The sequence below is a fragment of the Rhagoletis pomonella genome, unplaced genomic scaffold (genome assembly GCF_013731165.1).
Source record: "Rhagoletis pomonella isolate Grant_MI unplaced genomic scaffold, Rhpom_1.0 Rhpom_scaffold_00004, whole genome shotgun sequence".
Classification (NCBI taxonomy): Eukaryota; Metazoa; Arthropoda; class Insecta; order Diptera; family Tephritidae; genus Rhagoletis; species Rhagoletis pomonella.
Window position 1 is genome coordinate 30,246,471 of NW_023458558.1, and position 8,192 is coordinate 30,254,662.

Here is an 8,192-nt window from a genome sequence, read left to right on the forward strand (position 1 = left end):
ACGTATTCTACGTTTAAATATAGCGGCTGTATCTCCGATACAGCCTGCAGACCAAGTCGAAGGCGCTGGACTGTTCCTTTTTATGCTTGTTTATTTCCTACACAATTTTTTTTTGGTGAAACGAAAGAAAAATTTCGACCAAAAATGTTACAATATATTCATGTTTCTTTTGAAAAGTGGGAGGGTCAAACGTCGTTTTAGGTATATAGTTTGTTCGCCATTTTTTCTTAGAATTATTCGTAGAATTTGAATTTACTATACACTCTCTTCGAAAATTTTGCTCCGCACAATTTACTCCGCCCTAATATACAGACATACATATATACTCTCACACACATATTTAAGCCTCACATATACTATTCCTAGCATGTGCATGCGACTTCAATCAAATCGTGCAATTAATCAATTAGGCGCTGGCTTACTTCGGCACTCACAGTCAACTAAAAGGGGGCAGGGGAAATAACAGCAAAAAGTAACCAAACAACGGCCAATTGCATCCGCTACATTGACGCTTTGGCGCACCTACTATGCAGTGCTGCAAATAAAATGCAAATTGGCCGCGAGTGACAGCCATGCCGAAACGAAAAATTGACGCTGCTGCCGCTGTGCGACGTGTGAAAACAAAAGACTTAAGCGACGAACTTGGTGGCGTGAATTATTTGTTTGCGCCACGAACGATTATTGTGGCAACAATACGTACCAACTAAACAGGCGGGCAGCGGGCAGCGGGCAGTGTGCAGCGGGCGGCGTACGACAAACGACCAAGCATTAAGCTGAATTTAGCGCTTGCGTACAATACATTTCACCGGCTTTCGCCGACTTAAGCGATTTATTTGCACGTATGCAGACGTACATACATATGAATGAGTAGGCATAAATTTGTCTCTACCCCAATGCCTGTTTGTATCCTTGTTGTCGATTTTCTATAAATATCCGAAGGGCAGTGTGAATGCCCCTTTAAATTTGCGCTGCTGTCAATTTGGGTGCTGCGTGCGCATTTTTTAAGTTGACAACTTCTTTTATATTTTCCCAGAAATGCACTTAAATGCAGACTTACACGCCATTAGCGACTCATTTAATGCCAGTTGAAACTGTTGTGTCGCGGCTGCTGCAGCACTATGGTTAGCATATCCTTTGTTGGGCGCGCAATAAAATAAATGTTGACAGCGGCGCTGCAGGCAATCAGGCACCACCACAAGTTGAGCCACATAAAATTGACTGGGTAACTTAAGCCTAATCAAATTTTCGTCGCTTTGCAAGCGTTTAGTGTATACATTTCAAGCAAAAACAAAACTAACAATAATAAGTACAATAAAGCGCAAAATAATTCATAAATACTGACACAAAACCTTGACCTCATGCCCGAAGCGCTTTATATTGGTTTGCCTAAATAAGAGACGTTTCTGTTTCATTTTCATTGCGCTCATTTTTCATACTTTCAAGAATTTTCATTTTCAATGCGCTCGCTTTGTGCCTGTCGGCTAGTTTACGCTCGGACTGCATTCGAATGAAGATTAGCCCCCACACACACAATTGCTAGCTGCACTAAATTCGAGTTTATTTCATTTACTTAAAAGCCGTATTTAATGCATGACAGCGCTAATACAATGAAAGGCCAAACGGCTGGCTTACTTTTGCTCCTGCTACTGTCCATGCTACCATAACTACTGGTGTATTTTGTTGTTAGCAGTTTTAACCCGTTTGCATTGGTGTTCATTTCACGCTTGATCGTTCTACATAAATAATGTGGCATAAATATTTAAAGGTACTTACCGAAATGCAAGCCATGCCCATGCGCACACCGTTGCTCTAAAATAGGCTTAAATAGGCTTAGCGCATAAAGTACGGTATTAGTGGGGAAAAATACTACCAAAGTTGGCTTTTGTTGATGTTTGGAGATTTCATTAAGAAGAAAAGAAATAAATAAGACACCATTTATGTAAAACAGAGACTGTAAATAAAAGTTATTTTTAGAATTTGAAATCAAAAGTAGTGAAAAACGTATCGCAATGCTTTTTAGAGGGTACCCCTTCACATCGTAGAACAAGAATTTCTCATGATTTCTAGATGTTAATAAAGAAGTTACTTTTTCATGTTGGAACTTTTCTAGATTTTTTCGTGAGTTTACGTGACTTTTGGCATTTTATTCGGACAAACGAAAAAGCGCAAGTGTGGGCTCTAATTTCAAATGAAAAAATGAAGGAAGAAGGAGATGGCGGGAATGGTTGGTTACGATTAAGTTTAAGATCTAGACTTAAATTGATATTAAGATTAAAATAACGCCCTGAGATCTGCACTGTTCGTTCGATTTTCAAAAGTAAGGAGTCGAATTAAAGGGCTTGACCTTAAGATGTGCTTCAGACTCTTAATTTTTCGAAAAGAGTTGCCAATTGGTCAAAAATTAGATTCAAGTAAGTTAATAAATTAAATCAATTATTACATGCAAACAATATGGGTATCACTCGAAATGTTTTTGAAAAGGCATTTTTTCTTAACTACATCAGGGAGTGTTACGACCTGTTTAAAAAATTAAATTCATTTTAAACTAAGCCAATATAAAATTCAATAAGTCGAAAGAAATTTAAGAAGAATTTATTTTGAAAATATTTTGAAGACGTTTGCCACCTGTTTGATAATACATAATACACTTTTGTAGAAAAAATGTCTGTAGACTTCTGAATTTTAGTAAATTATGGGGCAAGTTTAAATATCCAAAGCTTTACCGTTGTTTTTGGCTAAGAAAAATGTAAGTTTAAAAATTACTTACAATATATGTTTGTAATTTCACTGTTGGTCAGATCGGAGTGTTTTGTTTCTTTATAAAAATTAAATAAAAGTTGTTAATTCATATATATTTTTGAATCGATATTGGGGGATCGATTTATTTCTGACGATTTCGATTTCGATTCGAATCTATTCAAAAATATATATATTTTTTTTGACCTAGAATACGTCTTACGTTTCGATATGGAGGCTATGCTCAAATGTTGTAGTTGTAATTTTTAGAGCTGTACGAAAACGCTTATTGTACGAGAATTAATCAAGCGATTTGAAAAAAAGTGTGGCGTTTCAAAAATATAACTCCGAACCTATCGCCAGATTCATATTTGTAAGTAACCAATTCGGTTTCTGCCGGAGAAAAAACGGTAAATATTGGCTTATTTTGGGGTAGATTTTAAGCCTTTAAAGTGCTGTAGCACTAGAGCAATGGAAATATTGTCGTGTAAAATTTTTTATATAAGTTCAACAAATATTGAGCATTTTAATGCAACAAATTGTTGAAAAAATTAGCAATCTTTTTATTTCCGAAATGCTCGAAAACCGCTCGAATGATTTTATTTTTGTTTCTTCTAATCAAAAATTCAAGATTTTTGCTTTCATTTGCTGTATGGGAAGTATTGGTTGATATCTCCTAAATAAGCTTATTTGCTTCAAATATATGGGCATAAATAATTTTCCATACGAAATTACTTCGCCATCATTTTGCAAACACGTGCATTTTGCAAATTTGGAAGTGAGGGAAGTAGACAAAAAGTATGCGTGTATAGTTATTTCGGCTTTTGAATAACAGATAGCGCAATATATACATATAAAAGGCAAAGGTGAAGGGGAATATGTAGATGAAGAATATTATAAACATAAAAGTAAAAACAAGATAAATATAAAGAAAAATATGAGCGGGTGGATACCGATAAAAGTAAAGATGAAGATAGATAAAGAAAGATTAAATAATCTGGGGACTATTTCGGTATTTTAGAGATTTTCGGAATTCTCGGGTCTTATCGATATAATAATCGATATTTTATCATTTTTGTTATAGATATTTTTTATCGATTTTATTATAGAAAATTGTATCAATATTGTTATTGATTTTGCTATCGAAATTTTCGTAACTTATCGTTATAATAAACGATATTTTTTATCTATTTTGCTATCGATATTTTAATCGATTTGGTTATCGATTTTGTAATCGATTTTATTATCAATATTTTTACAGATTTTTGATCGATTTTGTTATCAATATTTTTAGCGATTTTGCTATCGATATTATCGTTTTTGTTATCGATGTTTTTATCGATTTTGTTATCGATTTTGCCATCGATTTTTTATCGATTTTGCCATCGATATTATTATCGTTTTTTACCGATATTTTTTTCTTAGTGTGTGCTTTCGGTTTTAACTTGGATGTGCTCTTAACCATATCACGTATTCGACGTTTAAATTTAGCGGCTGTGTCTTCAATACAGCCTGCAGACCAAGACGAAGGCACTGGACTGCTCCCTTTTTTATTTCGATCTGGCATCTCTAGTGCTTTCGAGAGATCAAGACTGTGGTTCGCGTAATCGTCAGTGAAAATATCCTTCTAGATTCTTCGGCAGCCATGTAGGGAAAGCAAAAGCAAGGGCGCCCAGGAACAAAATTGAAGAACCTTTCTGCACTCGAAGCTTTTTGTTCTCGTTCAAAGCTCAAAGTTTAACAAAAGTTGTCTTATGCGTTCATTGAACTTAAAATAAAAGAAAGGTGTTAGATTTCGAATACTTAATCCATGTTCGCTTACATTGTTGCCTGTGACACAATTGCTAGCCGCAGTCTGGGTCGTCAAACGAAATCAATCGATTTAAACCACAAACATTTACTTCCTGTGTAAATGATACTAAACAAATACAAATGCATTCAATGAATTGTGGTTTATAGAAGAAGTTTTTTTTTCCAAAAAGAATATTCAATATAGTTGCATAAGCAAAGGCGCGTAGAAAAGGGAACATAGCTGGTGGTTAAAATGCATCAAATGCCGGCAAAGCCGATGCTAAACGCAAACGCGAATTTGTCTTCAAAGGCATCGATTTTTTTTTATAAAAAGTTGCTAAAAAAGTCCGTAATGGAAGCGTGGCGCCATAAAGCAATATTAGACCACATAAATAAACATTGTAAGATTTCCTGCACTGGTTCGGGGGACAAGTTTCTATAGATTCCCCTTTCAATGCATATTTTTTTCGCTGACACTGTTAGAATTCCCAGCAGCAGCATTGTCATCTAGCATTACGCACTCGAAGTGCTCAAACAAATAAACACTAATTGCGTTGTTCTACTGCCACGAAAGTGCACTTGAAAGGTGTTGGCACTCCACCGCCCGACCGACTGCCCGGCCGATCGACCGACTAACTGACTGAGTGTCTAGCTAGTTTGCCTACCGAAACATGGCTTGCGAGTAGCGCTTGCTTGCGATGGCTGTCACTTCATACACTCTGTTGTAAGCCACAGCAACCATCAACTGATGCACGCCATCCAACTGCAATGCACTGCAATGTACACAACTCCAAAGTACATACTTTGCACAGCTGTTGCAGTCAAGGCTGGTTCTAAAGTGCCGCCTGCGACGAGAACCTTCAGCAAGACTCATATTTGTGGCACAAAGTCTGTATTTATTTTACTAAAAAAAGAAAAATAATTCAAATAAAAAAAACGTAAGCTGTAAGCACGCAATCAACTTAGTCGCGACTAAGCTTCTTGGCTTCACATTCTCTATTTAGTTGTTGCAGGATGCTGCTGCTGTTGCTACTTTGCTGCTTTGCATCAAATTGTTGTGGGAGTGTGCCTAATTTTTCACCCTACATTCACTTCGCTCAGCCCGGCTCGTTTAAGCGATTTCTGCCACATTTTGTGTTATAAAAATACAATTTTTCTGCGCGTGGCATCTGCAGCTAGCCGCAGCTCCGCCGTTCGTCACTATTCTCTCCCAGTCACTCGACACGTTGATATGTTCGTTGGCATTACTTTGGTCGAATAAGCGCAAATAATTATTTTAACGAGCGTTCATGATTGCCACAACCAAGCAGCCGGCAGCTAGTAGCACAACTATTCGATGCATAGCAAAAAAAAATAAAAATTTGCAGCAAAAAACGGTAGTACATAGCAGCAACAATAACAACTGCCAATTGGTGATTGTAAAATGCTTGCAACTATCGCAACTGCAGCTGTCTCAATGGTCTCTCCTCCATTGTTTTGTGTTGCACTGCTACACAGCTACTCAGCATCACTGCAACATAGCGTCGCCGCAGCAGTTCAGCGCTTAAGCTTATCGGCGTGGTGCGGCGCGTCTGCGCGGCTCTTTAATGGAATTGTTGCGCGTAATCACTTTGATTATGGTAGAATATTTGTTTTTCAGATGATTGTTTGGCATTGTGAATGCCCATCGATTTCGCACTGCAGGCGACGAGATTTGCTAAATTGGTGGGCAGTTAAAACGCTGATTGGCTGTGGTTATTTTAATAAGGCGGTGAAAATCTCACGACATAAACAAAGCGCAAGCGCACCACGAAGTGCAACGAAGAGGAGATGGAAAATATCAAACGTTCGTTTAGTTAGCTTGTTAACATTTTTCGCATTGCATTTGAAAGTTTTTAATATTTTCGATTATCTTTTATTTTTCAATGGTTTAGAATAAATTTTTACCAAATATCAAAATAAGCTATACGTAAAAGAAAAATAACAGCTCGTGGCTTGGGTTATGTGGTATCATTCAGAGCTGCAGCGACTCTACAAAACTGGGGTAGGTCCTGTCTTATGCTTCTACAAACTAGGCAATCATCATAAAGGACGACAGCAAATGAACTCAAGATAGTGAGGAATCACTTGGGATACTGCTCTCTTTGCATCGAATGGGAATGTAGAAGATTCAGCTAATACTGGCTCATACATCATAGATGAAGTGTGAATTGCAGAAATCTAGCGACGCCTTCCAAACTATGTTATCACACAAAAGGAGGGACAAATGGATTTATGAGGAACTGGCAAAAATACTTTCGCACGTTTCCCATTGACTGCCGAGGGGCGACCGATTTTAGAAAAAACTTCAATCGCACGCAGGTCCAACGGACTAGTGGTACGCAACTTTAACTACTCAGCCATAGCGACCGCCATTCAGTGTATTAGCTCATATAAAAATTTGTTTACGTTCTACCTACCAAATACCAAAATAGACTAACTATTTACATATGTAGCCTCGAAAGTTTGGCATTGAAATTATCTTTGGCAATTGATTTAGAATCCCCCATCTCAATGAGGCTGTACCTACACTTGCCTAGTTATCCGGTTATGTACTTATATTTTTTATTCAGTGTACAACAATAAAATACACTATACGAAAATAATTTTAGTCCAGATAACCTGATAATCAGACATGTGTAAACAATGTTTGCTGACCGATATTCACCAAAATTGTTTTTTTTTTTGAACTACATACATTTTTTTATTTTGATGGACTAAGGGCATACATACGCATATCAAAGGTTATGAAATTGTAGTTTAACTTTAATAACCTTTTATACCAAGTTAATTAAGCCGGCACACATAAAAAAGTGCTGCATGCTTTTAACCAGGCCCACCTACCGACATGTATTACGGCTCGCTGAATCTGTGTTTCGTTTGACCTATACACCTCCTAACATTGGAGTAAATTACGAAAAACCGAAGGAAATTCGCATTTTCCGTAATTTATTCGAAATTTTGGAGGTGTACTAGTCAAACGAACCTCAGATTCGACGGTCTGGTTTTCTTAGAACTCTGAAAACATTAAGTACTCAAAGGCAATCGGGCCTTAGACGCGCGCCCAACCAACCCAATGTGATCCGATACAATTTTGTTTATCCAGAGTTATTCCTCGGCTTAAAGATAAAATGGTCCATCTCGACTTACGTACGTTGTACTTTCAAGTGTCAACAGATACAGTAAACTTTATGCTATGCTTGCCTTATTTACATATTTGCAACAAAAAATGCTGCTTCATAAATTCAGTGAATACATTGCCTTTCCTGTACACAACTTTGCAAATATTTTCTCATTAGTCACTCAACGGTCAGTCAAAATACCACACACACAAAATATGTACTTGGGCTGCGTTTTGATGAGCGCGCACAAGAATACCAATAACAATGACGCTAATAATAAAATAATTCCCTTGTTTAAAGAAAACAATTGGAGAAATACTCGTATTCGCACGTCAAAGTTGTAAAAATTCAAAAAGTGTTCACTAACCAACGGCGTTCGCGCTCGGTTCTTCGGTTACTCCTCACTGTTGGCCCATCTGCCGCCCATCATGTTCTTGGGCACCCACAAATGCTCAGAATACACCAGGGATTGGCAAAAGGTGCTGTTTTTGTGACTTTAAGCCTACTCACGTTAAAAACGGAGGA